We start from the raw sequence: 19,436 nt of genomic DNA, 5'->3' as shown, positions 1-19,436 counted from the left end.
TGCAACTAACTCTGTGTCTACTGTTTTCCCGCCCTTCATTACAATGAAGTTAATGTTTACATCTGTGAACTCTGAGTGAGCAAAATAATGTAGGTGGGCTGGGTCTGATCATTAGAAGGCCAGAGGGAACAAGAAAGCTTTCCCAGCAAGAGAGAACCTTCTAGAACAGTGGTTCTCCACCTTCCGAATGCTGTGACCCTTTTAATACAGTTCCTCACATTGTGGTGACCCCCAACCATGAAATTATTTTCGTTGCTACTTCATGACAATAATGTTATGGTTGGGGGTCACCACAACAGGAGGAACTGTATTAAAGGGTCATGGCATTAGGAAGGTTGAGGACCACTGGGATAGAACATTGCTTCTGCACTTCGTGGCACCATGGCCTCTCCGGGGACTCCACTTGCCTGCCACATTACAGATTTGGGGCTCACCAGCCTCCATAATGATATGAACTGATTCTTACATTAAATCTTGTGGGTTTTCGTGTGTGTGTGTGTGTGTGTTTTGAGACAGAGTTTCACTTTGTCACCCTTGGTTGAGTGCTGTGGCTTCATAGCTCACAGCAACCTCAAACTTGTGTGCTCAACCAATCCTCTGGCCTCAGTTTTTTTTATCTTTTTTTATGTTTAGTAGAGACAGGGCCTTACCCTTGCTTAGGCTGTTCTCGAACTCTTGAGCACAAGTGATCCACATGCCTTGGCCTCCAGAGTGCTAGGATTACAGGCCTGAGCCACTGCACCTGGCCCTAAATCTTGTGTTTTTATATAAAGCAAGTGGGCACACCCATACACACACGCGCGTACATCCTATTGGTTCTGTTCTATTGAGATCCCTAATGTACTTGGAGTTTCTAAAAAAAATTTATTGGATAAAATTTAAGTTCTGAAGTACAGTTATCACCAGAAATTGAGTTTAAGACCAAGTCTAAAGGTGTTTTCTCAGGGATGCCCTGGGAGCCAGGCTGTCTGGCCGGGTAAGAAGAATCCCTGCCTCCTCTCCCACTGTTGTCCCGAGCTAATTCAGGTCCAGATGATCAAGTGCTACACCATTTCTCTCTTTTCTAATGAGGATCACCGTGCGTATCACCAGAGTAGATATTAAAAGCAACCCTTTCATTCCCTTTTTCTTTGCTTTGTAACCTACTATAGTTTCCTTTTTAAAACATCAAATTGATAGACTACTTTACGATACCGTTTTAAATAACAGTGAATTCGCTCTTCGAAAGGGTTCCATAATGCTCTCCCTAGAAAACTCAAGTAATAGTTATTAATATTGCCTATAAAACTGAAAAATGTCTCTTTAAAAAAGTTTTAGATCCAAAAACACCAAGGCAAACCCAAACCCTACCTGCTGGGGAGAATTTATCCTTTCTGCAGACGTGCAGCTAGGTGGAGTTTATAGGATGCTATTGCGTCCCACCTACCATTTCTTAGAAAAAAGTTGCTGGTCTAGAATTTCAAGGCAGATCTCCTTCAGAGGTGGCCAACACTGGATACTCTCCATGAAGATCAGCAGCAAGGATTGAAATAAAAACTATCAGTAGGGAGAGCCGGAGAAAGTGGTAAGATTCTGTACTTTTAGAACAAAGATGACACTGTAATCATTTTTATTTGTACTACTATACAAGCGCAAAAAAAAGGCATTTTTCTTAAATCCACGTTAGTGTATTTAAAACAAAAGGTGAATGAAATCATCTGAATCTGTGGGTAAGCTAAATTTAATATCATCTACCAAATGTATAATGAGGAAATACAATTTACTTCAACAAAGTAAAACAAATACTCTAATCCTGAGGTTGATAAGGTCGAACCCTGCAGCTTCGTGAGCGCAGGGGTTCCGAGAGAACCGCCATATAAACATAGAGTTAGAATTTAATTTCGTCATGACAAGACACGGATTAAGTATAAAACTGATAAAAAAGGACTCTGAACCCAACCTAGCTATTAATTATAGCCTTGTGGTCTAGAGGCATCGACTACGATGCATTTTCCATCCTTCCTGAGGATTCTTATAACCAGATGTGGAAGGGCGGTTCAGTGTTCTATATTCTCCAAGTATTTTGGTCAATACGGTCTTTCATTCTCTTAAATTACTGTTATTGGAATCAATTATCTCCAGTTTCAACTCAATTAAATGAAAAATACTTGGATCTTATTACTTTTAATTACTGCAAGAGCCCTGGCCTTGTGTATCAGAAGAAGACGCAGAGAAAGGAGCAAGGAGTTTGCAAACAAATTACTTGGGTTATTTGTTTCATAAGTTCTCTATAACTCACACGTAACTTAGTTAACCTTTGTCCAATTCACTGGCCCAGGCCTGTTTTTTTTTTTTTTTTTTCTTTTCTTTTTTAACGTGTAATGGCTGCTCGGATAATTAAATAAAATAATTTATGTTGGGATAAAGTGTCAGACACATGGCAACGATTCAAGAATAATTTGGTTTGTTGAATTACGGGCATTGCTATACACCAAGGGCCAGCAGACCACAACCTAGGGGCAAATCTGGCCTGGTACCAGGTTGAATTTTAGGGACGTACAACCACACCCTGTAGTCATGTATTGTGTGGGCTGCTTCGCACTGCAGGACAGACTTGAGTAGTGACAGAGGCTGGCCCACAAGGCCTAAAATATTTACTATCTGACTTTCTGCTGAAAACGTTTGCCAGCCCTTGCTAAAACTAATATAAGGATGATCATTAAGTAAATAGCTGGTATTTTCTTTCTAATCCATTTGAAGATTTTACGAAGTTGGAAAGAGAGATTGGTATTTGAGAGAAATTCTACTCCTATTTCTATAAAAACTGCAGGGAAATACAGATAAAACAATGACAACCAGTAACAGACTAAGAGCCGCTGGCCCCAGACTTTATGGCAGACTCCAGGGCTGTGTTGCTGGAGGCAAGACAACTCAAAGGCCCCTAAGTTTGGAGCTTGCTGTTAAATTTGGCATCTGCAATTTTCAAGTGTTTCAAAATGCAACTCAGTGCTTTCTTCTACGGTGACATAGATTCATCTTTTTGCCTGAACTCCATGGTGAGTATTAATTAAGGTATTTTTCTGCACAAATTTATTCCTTAGGGAGCAAGTGAATACTTTGCCAATTTTTTCACTATCCTGAGACTTCAAAAACAAAGTACGCAGATGAGCACAAGGGTCAATGACCCATTTCATTCGATTTAAATCTGTTCTTTTTCAGTACCTCAGACCAAAATCTTCCTCTTATTTTTCTTCTTAATCTACCATAGCCATAGTACAGAATAGCAGTTAGGTGCCCTGACTTTGCAAAGTCTGATGCTGTTCGTTTCAAATCCTGCCTCTGCCACATATTAGCTGTGCGACCTTGGGAAGTCACTCAACTTTTTCCATCCCCAGTGCCCTCATTCATTGAATGAGAGTAATAATGGGACTTGCCTTGGTTTATTGGAAGGGTTACATGAGATAATACATGTAAAGTGCCTTAAACGGCATTCGGCGCAGTGCAATCTGCTATTATTATCATCATCATCACTATTATCACAGCTTTCTTAGCAGACATTTATTCCAATGCTTCAGACATTTCAAGTTTTCAAGTTGTGGTTTAGGTAAGATATCGCTTACACTTCCAGTAAGAGGGAAAAAAAACCTATACTTCTGTCAGTTAATACAATTATTTATACTTTAAGTGCATATCCGTATAGCAGATATTATTTACTTAATCCCATGCTAGACTGTAGGCCATGAAATTTGACATTCGTCCTACTTTCAAATATTTTGCAGTCTAGATGAGGAGATAAGATGCACACATGTGAAGATGTGAAGCATCCTTCCCCCAGCCCAGCACCCAACTTCTATTTATTGATTATTTGTTCGGATCAGATTCTGTAATTTCTATTTTACATGCACTGTCTTAACGAATCCTTACATATTCATCTTGTAATAAAATATTCATGTTTAAAATACGAAGCACATAAAGAAACTCAGAGAATTTACATGACTTTCCGGATAGCCACTGAAAAACATGGTTTCAAAGATCCTCGTTCTAGATGTCTCAGAAATGTTTTTGAAAAGAATATTAATTTTATTTTAAAGATAACTTCTCTTTGAGTATGGATGAGGAATATTGGAAAATGTTAATGAATTATAATTTGCCTGCTGACACAGGCTTATTAAATTGAAGATGGTCATGTTCCAAAAAAGTGATATGAGCTAATGATAGGAGCTCCATGCTTTAGAAGTGAAAAAGAAGAATATGAAAGGTTAGGAACAAATTCCTGGGCAGACCTTGTGAAGGCTTCTGTGAGGATCTTTGGTGATTATTTTCATTCAGCACTTTTGTGTGTGTGTTTAAAGACTTGCTCTTGGAGATCAGACACACATTTATTTATTTTGTTTGTAATTTTACGTTGAAAAATAAAATGCTTTTGTTTTTCATTATAGTTGTACATATTTGTAGGTTATAAAGTGATTATAATTTGAGTACAGTGTGAAATAATAGAATCCAGCTAGTTAACAATCACCTCAAATACTTATCATTTTGTGTGGCAAGACCATTTGAAATTTACTGTCTTAGGGCAGCCCCTAAGGAGAAGGGCGGTGGCCCCATATGCTGGAGGTGGTGGGTTCAAACCCAACCTGGGCCAAAAATTGCAAAAGAAAAAAGAAAAAAAAATTTACTGTCTTAGTGATTTAAAAATGTACAATCTACAATTATGGAGTATATTCATTATGCTATGTGATTTCAAAAAATAAAAAGAGAAAACTCAACATATTCCTTTTATTTAATAGAGGCTTTGGACCCTTGGCCAGTCATCTCCCCCCCACTCTGTCTATCCCCAGGTTCTGGTAACCACCCCATTCTAATTCTGTTTCTATGAGTGCGATTACTTTAGATCCTACGTGCTAGACAGAGTGTGCAGGATTTGTTTCTTCGTGCCTGACTGTGCGACTGTGCAGTATTCAACTTTTCGTGCCTGGCTTATTTCACTCAGCCTGATGTTTTCCAGTTTCATTCATGTTGTCGCAAATGACAGAAAATATTTCTTTTATTAATTATGAGTTGTGATAAGAATATTTATTCTGGGAAAAGCAGAAGTGCATTTTAATGACAGCCAGAATTATCAAAACTATTGTGATAAAGAAATAAACTGTAGTTGTTTTAGAAACATCCAGGAAACTTTTCAGGTTGAGTTTGGAACTTGCAGTTAGGTGCTGTAGCTTGGCTTGGGGATTTTTGCATTGTGAAATATAAATAAAATGTATCCATTCCCTTACACTTCAAATTTCTCCAGATTATATAGCAAACTGGGAAGTTATGAATAGACTTATGAATCTGCAGAAGGCAAAAATGCATTATGATTATGATTTGAGGGATAAAAATAAAGGTATTTAAATGACCTACTATCAAGATATCTTTTTCTCAACATTTTGTATGGATTAACTCTCTGAAGCATTACTGATTGACTGATGCTTGATTTTTTTTAAAGTATGGTTTGTATGAGGGTACACATGGTTAGTGAAGTCGAAAGTCTGATTTGTAGTTGAATCTTCACTCAGGAAGTTGCCACATACCCCTGCATTATTCCCTGTAGGTGGGAACTACCTGGGTCCCCTGCTCTGCTCCATTCCTCTTGAATTTCATTGTGTTTTGCTATCGTGTGGGCCTATAGTTGTTGATCTATTTTCAGATTAGTAGTAAGTACATGGGGTGCTTGCTTGTCCATTCTTGAGATAATTTACTTAGGAGAATGTTCTCCAAATCCATCCAGGTAAATATAAAAGATGCAAAGCCTCCATCCTTTTATGGCTGAATAGTATTCCATGGTATATGTACACCAGAGTTTATTAATCCATTCCTGGGATGGTGAGCACTTGGGTTGTTTCTACATCTTAGTGATTGCGAATTGAGCTTCCATAAGTATTTGAATGCAAATATCCTTGGGGTAAAATGATTTTTTTTCTTCTGAGTAGATACATAATAATGGGATTGTGGGGTCAAATGTGAGGGAATTATTTCTTTTTCAAGGCTTGAGTATTATTTCGTTGTGTTTAGACATTACGTTTTCTTCATCTATTCCTCTGTGGAAGGGTGTGTAGGTTGATTCTATAACTTGGCTGTTGTGAATAGTGCTTCAGTAAACATGAGATACAGGTATCTCTTTGACATACTGATTTCACCCCTTTTGGGTGAATACCCAGCAGTTAGATTGCTGAATCATATGGTAATTCCATTTTTAGTTTTTTGAAGGAAGAATCTCCATATAGTTTTCCATAGTGGCTAGACTAATTGACGTTCCTTCCAACAGTGTACAAGGGTTTCCTTACACATTTGTTCCCAAGTAAATTTAAATATACCCCAAAGAGCCTGTAAATGTCCTATGTAGGTGTATTTTGCTTTATATAATAGATGTATTTTTAAAATATACTGAAACATGATCTCTTGGCATGTGTGGGTGCTTATTAAATACTAGCTAATAAAAAAATGAATGAATATATTTACATTGAATTTACATGATATTTTCAGTGCTGTTTTAGTTTCATTTTTGGTGGATATTTAATTAGTTATATTCTTGTTACTGTAATTTGAATTACGTCTGTTCCAACACTCTATAGCAAGTAGTGTTAAAGGAATACTTACTTAAATGTTGGAGAACACACTAGTCAAAGAACTCCAAAGTACAGCCTTTTGAAAAATAAATACTCTTCTAAGAACAAATCAGAAAAAAGCCCTTGAATTATTTAATTTCTAGATTCAGTGTTTTTATGTATTTTATCTTCTTAAAACATGTTTTCTAGACTATTAGAGATAAGATTCAGCTAACGTGCTATTAAAATGGAGATAATCAAAAAGGATATTTATATGCGTGCTTTCAGCCACAGTTTTCTCTGCTGTGAAAGATGGTGGGGAGAGAAGATGTGGGATTTTAAGAGATCTATAATTTTTGTAATATTATTGAGGATTTTATGTAAAATTCAGGTCAATATTATCGATTGTTCCTTTAGTCCAGTTTTTCTCGGAATGAGCTTTGAGATACACTTGCATAGGGATCACGTGGTCCAGCTATTAAAATGTATCTTCCTGGCTCCTATCCTAGATATATAAAATAAAAATATCTGGCTTTAAAACACGTGTTTTTAATGGACATTCCAAGGTGTTTTCATACGCATTGAGAACTACTTCTCTGGTCCTAAAGAAGGCTGAAAAACATTAGCCAGACTCATTACATTTTCTGAAACTGATATTTCAATTACATATTTACAATTACATAGATTTACTAACATGAAATCTATGAAAACAAAAATGTATATCCAGAGCATCAGAAATCCTTCTCAATTACAATTTAACTCTTTTTATAGAATATAAATATTTAGTGACAAATGAATAACCTAATTGGGATGGCAATATAATGGTTAACATTCATCTCTGAAATTAAAAATATTGTCAAGTTGTATTTGCTCATCTTTGCCAATGCCAAGGAAAGGGATGAGACATTTAATTCTGGTAAATGATAAGATTTTTAGTCCTAACTCCTATCTTCTTTCTAAAGGTTCCTATTATTTAATATCAAATATATTTGGCTTCTGCCCAATCTCTTCATGATTATTATATCACATCTTAAAGATTGAAAATAGTTTTAGTGCTACAAATAAGAACATAGGTTGGGGTCAGAACGTACTATTATTTATGTCCTGTCTATGGGGGCTCAATTTTTTCCCCACACTGATTCTGAGCATCATTTTTGGTGATCTTCAAAAAGCAAATAGCAAGTGGTGATTTTGTTTTTCATACTGTTAATGTCTGCAAGTACTGAGTGCTTATGGTGCATCAAGATTTTTGTTTTACGTATGGAGTTATTTATGAGTATTTTTTCAATGAATGCTCAAAATCAGCTTCGGGTTTAGTACCATGACTAGGATTTTACAGATAAAGCTATGGCTATCTAGAGAGGTTAAATAACTCAATCAGCTTTGCACAGAGAGCTAGCAACAAGGGCTGGGGAATGAAATCAGAAAAATCTGAGTTCAGCGTCTGGGAATTACAAAGCATCTTGCCATGTCTGGTAACCTAGTTATAATTTAACAACACAGATAGACGCATGACTTCAATGGCCAAAGTAAAATAAATCTACCTCCCCTTGCTTAATCCCTCTGTATACTATTTGTACTTCCTTAGCCCATGGTTTTATTAGCCTTATTGGCTAACATGAGAACTTGTCATGGTTTGACATGCATATTTGGTGTCTAGCATGCCTGGGGTTTGTAGACATGCAATGGTGAATTTCTGTCATGTAGGGCTATTTTAAGGAGGAATCAAGGACTAAGGCATTGACCTTCATCAGGGCAAGCTGAGTAGACCATAAATGGCTTTTAGGTTTGGGATAGATTCTAGAGTCTATATGTGCTTTAAAAAAGTCCCTGAATTCTGTGGCACTGTGCCTAGTTCCTGTCACACCTCAGTATCCTATGTTCTGTCACAAAGTTGGGAGGAAAAGTCTTTTTTCTTAGGAGTGAAGTTTAAAACCAAGTACCTGAGTAATAATACTGACATTTTTCCAACTGGAATGAAAAACTGAACTCCAAGGAGGTGAGAGGCCAAATTGTGAAAGGAAGAGGTGAGAAGCAGAGAAATTCATGATTCCTGAAATGAAAAGGGCTGGGTTAGGCAAACAGAATCCTTTGGCACGCTAATGAATGTGTAAACTGAAATGAAGTTTAAGAGAATTACAGTTAACGTTAATAGAAAGAGGAGAATTATAGGTAAAATAATACTGAATACATGAGCTAATGGGAATATAAAGCATGCTGTTTGAAAGGGCATTAAAAACAAAACAAACAAAAACAAACTTTAAGAACATACCTAAGGGTAGATTTTCTGCACTATGGCATTGGGTACAAATGTGGGAGAAGCAGCTTTTTGTGGCCTGTGATGCAAGGTGACAGGGCTTGAGCATCAACAGAAATTATTTGTGGCCTTCCAATATCCTACAACCATTAAACCCCTCAGGTATGAATTTCTAGGACTAATTTCTGATCATCAGAGAACGCAAACTCCCTGGACTGAAACTTGGCAAAGACAAAGTTTGTCCTTTGGAAGCACATGCGAGCTTTAACACTGCAGGGGACATACCAGAGAGGTGGAGACGCTCCTATTAACTTCTTGGGTCGAGTAGCTTCAGGATTACAGTTTACCAAAAGGCCAGGCTTGCCTCGTTCTAGAGCCACCAATGGATCCACATTAGAGAGGTCATTTAAAACATTGGCAATCAATGACTTTCTTTCACTACTCAAAGGACTTGGTCTGAAGGAATAGGGCTAATCTAATCGAAGTTTTCTAGGGAAATCTGTTGTTCCTGATCTATCTTAGTGTAATTTTTGGCCAACATTATCTTCACTTGTTCAGTGAATTCGCAAACTCATCCATGAAAAATTGACTATTCATGGAGAAGAAAAAAATCTGTTTTCTTTTTAAATAAACATCTAAAGCTCATACTAGAAATAGAATTTGTACTCTCTAGAAAGATTTGCTAAAATTAAAAAAAGTCCTGAATCAAATATTTATACTTGTCTTAATTCTCTTTGACCCTAGGTATAAGGATTGTATTTGGTGCTAGGAAGGAATTGTCATGATAAATTGGAATTTGTCTTTTGAAATAGATAGGATAACATAGGTACAATGTATTTTGCAGAAAGATGAATGTACACAAAGTTTTCTGGATATATATATACACACACATTTCTCTAAGTTCTCTCTCAAAAGCCCAGCAAAAGGAAAAGAAAAAAATTAAAAACAAACACGTGAGAAAAATATGGGAGAGAAAGCGATGGTAGGCAAGGGGCTTTTGGTACACAGAGGTGAGGACTGACTCTGGCTTAGGCCAAGTGAGCAAGGTATAAACCGAACACCTGTCAAAGAGGAGACTGAATCAGTTAGAACTAAGAAATTCAACAAACTTGCAGGATATAAAATCAATATACAAAAACAATATAATGTTTCTACACATTAACAACAAACTACCTGAAAAAAAATCCCATTCACAATAGCTACAAAAATAATAAAGTACTTAGGAAATTTAACCAAGGAGGTGAAAGTTCTATACACTAAAAACCATAAAACATCATTGAAAGAAATAGAAGGATATACAAGTAAATGGAAAGAGATCCTGTGTTCATGGATCAGAAGAAATAATATCATCAAAACGTCCGTAGTACCCAAAGCTATCTACATTCACTGCAATCTTTACAAAAATACCAATGACATTCTTTGCAGAAATAGAATAAATAATCCCGAAATTTTACTACAAACGGTCCTGAAGGAATCTTCAACAAAAAAAGGCAAACTAGAGGCATCACACTATCTGATTCAAAGTATGCTGCAAAGCTATTGTAAAAAAATCTTTCTTTACACTTGCATAAAAACAGATAGATAGATTAGCGGAACAGAGTAAAGAACCCAGAAATAAATCCATGCATTTACAGGCAATTGATTTTTGACAATGGTGCCAAGAAAACATAATGAGGAAAGTGCAGCCTGTGTTAATAAATGGTGCTGAGACAACTGGATATCCACAGCAGAAGAATGTAGACTCTCATCATAGTCTACATACAAAAATCACCTCCAAATGGTTTAAAGACTTAAATATAAGACTCAAAACTATGAATACTAGAAGAAGCACAGGGGAAAATCTGAGTGACATTGGTCTGAGTGATAATTTTTAGATGAGAACCCAAAGCACAGGCAACAAGAGCTAAAATAGACAAATGAACTACATCAAATTAAAAATCTCTGCAGTCAAGGAAACAACAACTACAGGATTAAGATGCTTGCAAACTGCTCAATACCCAAAATTTATAAGGAACTCAAACAACTCAACTGTAACAAATGAATAAACTGATGAAGTAATAGCCAAATAATTTGAATAGACATTTATTTATAAAGATACTCAAATGGCCAATATGTATATGAAAAAGTGCTGAACAGTACTAATCTTCAGAGAAACACAAATTAAAACCAGAATGAGTTACCACCTCATTCCTGTTAGAATGGTTATTATCAAAATGATGAAAGCAAACAGGTTTTGGAAAGGATGTGGAGAAAAGGGAACTCTAGTACACTATTGGTTGGAATGTAAATCGGCATGGCCATTATGGAAAACTGTGGATATTCCTTAAAAAATAAAAAACAGAACTCCTATGATTCAGCAATCCCATGGCTGAATATATATCCAAAGGAAATGAAATTGGGAACTTGAAGAGACATCTGCATCTACACTCTGTGTTTATTGCAACTCTATTCACAGTAGCCAAGCTACAGAATCAACCTGGGTGTTCGTCAATGAATAAGTGGATTATAAAAAGTGGCATAAATACACCATGGAATACTATTCAGCCTTAAAAAGAAGGAAAGCCTTTATTTTCAGCCATGTGGTAGAACCTGGAGGACAGCATATTACATGAAATAAGCCAGGCACAGAAAACACATTCACATTTAGATGTGAAATCTAAAAAAGCTGAACTCATAAAAGCTGATCATAGCATGATGGTTCCCTAGAGTTGTGAGGCAGTGGTTAGGGAGATGTTGGTCAGAAATTATATCAGTTGGATTGAAGGAGGAAGTCCAAGAGATTTACCATGCAATGTCATGACTATGGTTTAAAATAATGTACTGTAGCCTTGAAAATTCTTAAGAGTAAATTTTAAGTTTTCTTCCAATAAAAAGATAAGCAAATAAGCTAATGCATAGGTTAATTAGCTCAGTTGAACCATTCCACAGCATATACATATACATTGGGTGTAGGCAGCAGCTGACATATAATTTTTGTCAATTAAAAATTAATTTAAAAAACCCAAAGATATTACATCTATGGAGCAAATCAGGATTCTAAAAATAGAAACAAAGAAAAAGCAAAAGGTTTTTGTTATATAACAAATACATAACAAGTAAAATAAAAATTTAGTAGGCTACATAAAGTCAAGGACATCTCTCCAGCATTAGAACAAAAAGATCAAAGTGGACAACAGAAGAGAAGGGGTAAAAAACTAAGAAAAGTAAAATTTTCTCCAATTATGTATATCCCACAAGTAGTTCTAGAAAGACAGAAAACAGAAAATTGATGGAAAGAAATTATCAAAAAATTATACAAAGACAACTTCATTATTCTTGAAGATGTACTTCCATGTTGAAAGGGACAACCAAGCATGCCCAACAAGGACCCTGAATAAATTTATAAGGATAAGAATATGACTTAAGATACAGCTTTACCTGCTGTTATGAAGGCCAAAGAATAGTGGCTGAAATAAGAAGGAAGTTTACTTCTCTCTCAGGCCTTCTCTTGCAAATATTGTGTTACTTCATGGTATTGAGAACTCAAGCTCTTTCTATCTTGTAGCTCTGCCATTTTTTACAAGCTGGCTTTCTCTCTTGGTTTGAGATAGCTGCCTGAGTTTCTGCCATCATGTCCGTGTCCCTAGCCAGGAATAAGAGGAGGAGGGGAAAGTGAGCCGTCTCCCTGTCTTCTCACAGCCTGCTGTAGAAGATGCCAATATGCATAATGTCTGCTCACGTTCACTTGGTCACAAGCTCACCTCAGCTACAGGCAGCTGAGAATTGTGGTCTTTAGTTTGGATGCTATGTGCTTAGTTAAATCTTAGAGCTCATATCACAAAAGAAATAAGGGAAGACACTGGATACTGGGGTGACACTAGCAACTTCTGCTACATCAAGAGATAAAGAAAAGAAGCTAGAATCTCAGAGAGAGGAACAAATAACTAGTTACATACAAAGGATTAGGGGAAAAACGTATTTGATTCCTTAATAGCAACATTTTAACCTAGAAGACAATGGAACTGTCCCTTCACTGTATAGAAGGAAATAATTTCCACTTTACATAAAGAGAAATCAACTAATAATCAAGTATATAGGTTGAAATAAAGACATTTTCCAAACTGCAAATTCTCAGAAACAAATCGTCCTTCTGTGTATTCTTTCTTAGAAATGCACTAAGCACTGTGGTTCAGCACGGCCAAAGACTAAAATTTAGAAAAAGAAGTCATCGGATTTTAAAAGCAAAGAAATTCAACACAGGAGACTTAGGAAGTGAAATCCCAGCTGAACAGGAGCTCTAGAGGGAAGTCCAGATTGGAGCAGGGATGAACATAGGATTTTATTTTAAGCCTTAGGTGGATAGAAGTCTAGCTATTATGTAAAAGGAGCTTGTACTACCTACGGGAGTGGAGTTCTTAAGGCTGAGAGTTGGAGCCTTGAGCAAGAAAAAGGCTTGGTGGAAAGGAGCATGGAGTTAGAACGTGTCTAGATTCCTCAGGATGCTTCATGGGAAGGGAGGTGGGGAAATGGCAAGAGGATAGAAACCCCAGCAAGGCTGAGTCAAAACATAAAGAAGGGAGGGTTTGTTTCGAATTCCAGAAAGAGATGCTGATATCATGCAGGGCGGTAGAATGGTCAGAATTTTGTTCAGGCAAAGATAGGCCTTGATTATCCCTGTAATTTCTTGCAATGGAAGGGAAGAGCAGAACAGTCCATGATTTTTTAGGCTTCCCTCTGGGGGATGTGGAGACTAGAGCTGGAGGTACACCCCACATTTACCCAGATGGCTCAGCATGGCAGGAACTGAAGTGCTGAGCTCCATGGAGACTTCTCAGATTCTTACACAGGAACTGCAGCCAGACCTCAAAAGGGCGCTCAGGATTTAGGTAACAAGGGAATGTACTAAGTCCCCGGAGTGAAGGGCTCAGCCATCTGGGAGCAATCATGGCACTTAACCTTTGCAAAGAGAAGAGACCCCACGTGGCGTCTGAGAGACCTGCATGTGTGTGTGTGTGTGTGTTTGTGTATGTGCGTGTATGTGCATTTGCATAGTGTGGCACCATAACTATTTGTTAATGAATGAGAAGGAGCAGAGAAGAAATACTAAAGAGAAGGATCTAGAAAGCTCTACTGGGGATGAGAGAAAATAGATGACTTTGGTAGGGCAACATGTCCAGTTTATGAATTTTTTTGATTTGACAATAAAGGACATACCATGATGTCACACTTTTACACCAACAGGCAAAAAAGAACAATCTTATTGCTTGACATTTGACCCGGGGAACTGAATAAAATTAAACCCAGATGTGCCTAGATTCAACTCTTTGCAACATAATTTTCCATTCCTGTTAACATATATGCTAATTAGTTGAGAAAATGTTTCTATTTCAATGTGGATTAGTGGTTTGCAAAAAATGACATGAATTACCCTTCACAGGATGGAAGGAAAAATTTTGTTTTAGGTATAAAATATAGGCCACAAAAATCTGGAATATAAGCCAGAAAAATACTGGCCTGAGTATCAAAAGATTAGGATTCCTTGGAAGGGTTGAAGGCCAGGAGGCAGTGTTAAGACTGTTGAAACACAAAATTTTACAATGAGGAGTTGAAGAGAATAGAATTTCAGCCAATAACTCATAGCCTGGGCTAAGATCCTAATCATATATGCCAGAACTTGGGAAGAAAAAAAATATAATTATAACTTTTCCTCTCAGTGGAAACTAAGGAACCCTGAGGATTTTACGAGAAGTCGACTTTAGTGAGATATTTTTTTTTCGGACTAAAGAGCTTTCAACTTGAACCCCGTTGGGATTTGCTCCTTGGTAGTTGTTAAGCTTTCAATATATTTTGACAATAGACCATAATAATAATTATTGTATTGTATGCTCCTGTAGCAGCTTCAACCAGGATATGCAGAGAGTGGGGGAGAGAAGCAATCATTTTGCGTATTTTATTAACTCATTCATTATATGAGGTGACATTGGTTATATCAAGATTGTATAATAGTCTATTCTAGAGTGTGAAATTTTTTTCATAAAACAGCATGAGTGTATCATGCCAAAGTAATATGACTGTGAAAGAATATCCATCATAGAATAATAAAGGGAGGATAAAATCATTTCACAAAATGAGACACAAAATGCATTTGCTGAAGTAGCTGCCAGTTGGCACTCTGATAAAAGAACTAACACAGTCCAGGAGTCAGGGTGGAGCCACTGTGGGAAGGGTACAGACGGCATCTCAGCCTTGGGGTGGCTGGCCCGGCGTGGAGGGGTGGACTTCAGAACATGTGAGCTCAACGGTGCCGTCCCGATCACCCCTTCCACTTTACCTCCCTGGGCCGTAACGAGCCAGAGTTTCTTCATCTGTGAAATGAGGGGTGGGGAATCTTCTCCTAGGTTCAAAATATCATCATGTTAAGATTTGGACTAGAGAGGAGGCTCGGCTGATAACTCCTGCTCTGCAATTCACTGCTTCCGCTGACCAATTTCAAGAGGTCAGTCTCTACCTAACAGGAAGGACTATCGAAGATGCTGACAGATGGTCCTGTGAAGGAATCTGAGCAGGGAAGTGGCTGACAGTGTCTCTGTCTGCTACTCTATGGAGATAACAGGGAGTATTTGGATTAATTGGCTAACCTTGGCAGTGTTCTACTGGGAGGAGGCCATTTCCCGGGATTAAAGAAGCAGGCTGGAAGGGATCTTGTGGTGAAGGAGGCTGAGGGAGGGAGCACCAGGGTGCAAAGCGTGTGGACATGCGTTTACATATGTCTACATGCCAGCAGCCGTGTTCCTGGGCACATGTGTGCCTTCCATGTTCCCATGGGCCAATAAAGAGATTTAACTAACCACGGGTTCCTATGCTTTCCAAATAATGTTTAGCAGAGGTTTCACTTGAATATTCAACTTTGAAAAAAGTTTAAGATTTCTTTCTGCTGAAGCAGAGATGAAGGTAAAAGTTTCCTGGTGATTTCAGATTATTGTTACCATTTTAGGATCCTAAAATCCTGGCTTTTAGGAATAAAGTTTTAAATCTGTAAAACTTTATTTTTAAAAGTTCGGTGTTCCTTCTATTGCGGTGGGCAGACAAAATATGGAATTTGAATAATGATAGAGAAAAATATCTTTTAAAAAATCATAGCTTATAAAAATGGACCAAATTAGGTGCAAAATTTAACTCCTGGGCAATGAATTTGTCCCAGATACACTGAACTTGAGGTTATGTAAGTGTGAAGGAAGAGTATAGAGTTTAAGAGTTAATCACATAGGTATTGGAATCATACAGATATAATTTGAAATCTCTCACTGTCCCCTTACCAAGTGTTTGACCTTGAGCTATTAAAGTTTTAAGCCATAATTTTCTGATATGGAAAAAGAAGATTATACTTCCTATCTCCTCGTCTTGTGAAAATTGAAAGAGATTGGGTCCGGGATGCTCTTAACACAATGCCTGGAACAGAGTGCCAGGTAAATGGTCATTACCAACTTTTTACACGCTTATTCTCACGAGTAGATATTCCGGAAGCATTGGTTTTTATTAATATTTCCTATAGACATAGGTTCAAGAAACCAAAACTGTCATGTTTGTTCTTGGCAAGACTAACCGCAATTTCATAAAGATTGTTAGTCCCTTCTAGCCAGTGAACACGCATCCTGCTTTCTTCTGTTGAGTCCTCTGGGAGTGAAGATACTTTGTACCCGAAAAGTTATGGGGAGGGGGAGTACAAGGAGAGGTGACAGTGGAGAGGCTGTGACAAGGAGCAGGCCTGGGTGACTCGAGCAGGAGATAGTGGAAGCAGAGGCTAAGGAGGGTGTAAAAACAATCTGTCACAGGCAGAAGCTCCAGACTGCTCTTTCTCCTCCCTCTCTCCCTCCCTTCTCCCTCCCTCTTTCCCATCTCCTGTCCTTCCCACCTTCCTCACCTCCTTTCCAGCCTCCCTTCCTTCTCCACCTCTCCCTTCTCTTCTACCCGCCTTTCTGTCTCCTCCCCTTCAGCCCTGACTCCTGTCCTCAGCAGGTGATTTCCGTTTGGGCAGTGACAAGGACAACAGGCTGAGCAGTGCCTTACGTGGGTGGAGGCATTTACGAGATCTACATACAGTGCCAAGCTGCTTTCTGTGAACCTTTAGGTTTCTGTGAGATGTATCTAGAGTTTCACACCTCACTTTAAAATATTTTTTCATTTGTTATAAAACCTGGAACCAAAACCAAACAAAAGCAAATCAACCCCAGCCCTCCCCAAGCCAAGGACAGCGGCAAGCTGGGAAACGCGGTATTTGCCGATTTCTAGCCCTCTAGAGACCATCAAGCGTGCCCTGTGCCCTGGGTCTAACTTGCTTCTGGCCAGATTGCAGCCTGTGGCTCTTTTTGTTTATTTATGAATTGTATGACCTTTCTACGAATGTGTAATTGATGAGAAAGGAAGGCGGTTTGTGCAGGTCTTTCCTTGAATTCATGCCTGCGCATGTCTGCTCACGTACCATTATACAAGTGGGTTCACGAGTTCAGCACATGTGTACTGCGCTCAGTTCCATGCCAGGCAGGGCTCAGGCACATCTGCTCAGCTCGTGGCCTTATCATGGCTTATTAGACAATTGTGCAGAACAAGTGAACTCTCCACACCGCATCCTGAGCATATTGTACTGAAGATAGAGTCAGATGTTACCAGCCTAAATTAAATACGCGCATAAGTGTACTTGTTAAAATTGAGGTGAAATAATTGCTGTTCAGACCAGAAATAGATCGCTGATTAAAATCAGGAAGTTTCAAAGGAAAATAAAATTTTATAGTAGATATAAAAATAAGCAGAATCAGATGACACAAGTCAAATTCTACAGCCCCAATTAGAATGCTCTCGATACACAAAGTCCTCATTGTGCTTGTGAAAAAAAATGGGCCGAATTCTTTGTTCGGAGCATTCTGAGAAGTTCTGAGGTTCGGAAACAAAATCTTGACCCATAAAAATAAATCTCCCAGAAGGTGAGTGCACTTTGAACCACTTAATGTCCTTGAAAATGTGTACTTATAAAGTACATCTATCAGTACAAAAGTTTTTATAGCACCATTTGAAGTTATCAGGTTATAAGCAAGCAAGAAGCACAAGATACCAGGAAAATTCTCATTCAACACTTTGCTATTGATTTTGCAGTGGTCATGGTAGACCAGCAAGCAATGAACACACACACACACACACACACACACACACACACACACACACTACTGCCATTATCCTAAAATAATATGTGGAAAGGACATTCAGAAGCTGTTCATGAAGAATAGTTTATTTCAAAAAGTGAAACTAACACAAAACCATTTCAATAGAACTGTTTCAAGTTTCGAATACGGTGCATTACGCCAATTTGTTGCACAAGTAGGATATAAAGGATATATATTATATTCCTTATAAAGGAATGATTTTACTGGGTAAAATCATTCAAGCATATATGACAGAAAAAATGTTTAAGCTTTATGTTAATTTTTCAAATGTGCTATCAAATTGTCAAAAATGTATGGGTATTGAAATTAGCCTTGAGAAAGTAATGGCTGGAAAAACTATAGGAGTCATGATTCATATAGGAGCCCATGCCAAAACGAGCTCAAATCGTTGTGGTATGTTGTGTAGACCAGCATTCAGTATTAAGAAGATAAATGATTATCTTCCAGAATAGTGTCTGGTTTTGTGATAGGAATTGCCAAATTTTTTAAGGTATACTTTTTATCACGCAGAACTTTCAGCATTATTTGTGGTTATAGACATGATGAATTCCAAAATTTGCTTTTCAATTGAGGTTAGTTGGTGCTGCCAAGGCCAAATCCTGATACAAATCTTTCAAATGAGACAAGAAATCTTTTTTTCCCCCCTAGTAATAGCACTGTTAACAAAACCTCTCTTAAAACATGGCTGTGCTTTCTTTCATCTGTCGCTGACATTTTTAATAAGCTGGAAGAACTCAGTATGACAATGCTGGCCTGCCACATTAATCTCATTTATAACTGCATATAAAGGATAAGCAATAAAATGGAAACTTAAAGTTTGGATTCAATATGTAGAATAATAAATATGATTCTTAGGAGACAGTGAATATGATAGAAATGGCCACTGAGATCCTATAAAGACATTGAATATCTTGTCATATTCTGAGATATGTACATTTACATATATAGCAATGAAGATTTACACTTATTGACAAACCGTTCATCAAAATGTAATTCTGAGATATTTCTGGTTACTCGAATTGTAAATAAAAATTCTGTACTATTCAAGTTTCTGAGTATGTTTAATTGAAGTCTTTTGAGAGTGAGAAGTGAAATATTAAGAAAATTAACTAGCTGTCTGTGTAAATCAGGATTTTTTTGTCCTATATAACCAAAACAAATAAGTTGTATATTCTTGAAATCAGATTATAGCCATCAGTCATAGTACCTAGCTTCAAAGTTTCATGAATAGTCTATTCCTATTTCTTATTGATTGACTTTATGAGTAGATAAGAATTTAAATTTATAAAGTAAATTCTTATTGAAACATCCGTTTGTACTTTTTTTTTTTTTTAAATATTGTGGCATCTACCCCAGATTTCATTTCATTTAATTTAACTTTTTTCTTTCTTTTCACTTTTTATTTTGACAGCTAGGCTCTCC

This window comes from Otolemur garnettii, unplaced genomic scaffold (assembly GCF_000181295.1).
Source record: "Otolemur garnettii isolate 467f Iridium unplaced genomic scaffold, OtoGar3 scaffold00010, whole genome shotgun sequence".
Taxonomy (NCBI): Eukaryota; Metazoa; Chordata; class Mammalia; order Primates; family Galagidae; genus Otolemur; species Otolemur garnettii.
Note: the sequence above shows the minus strand (reverse complement) of the source record.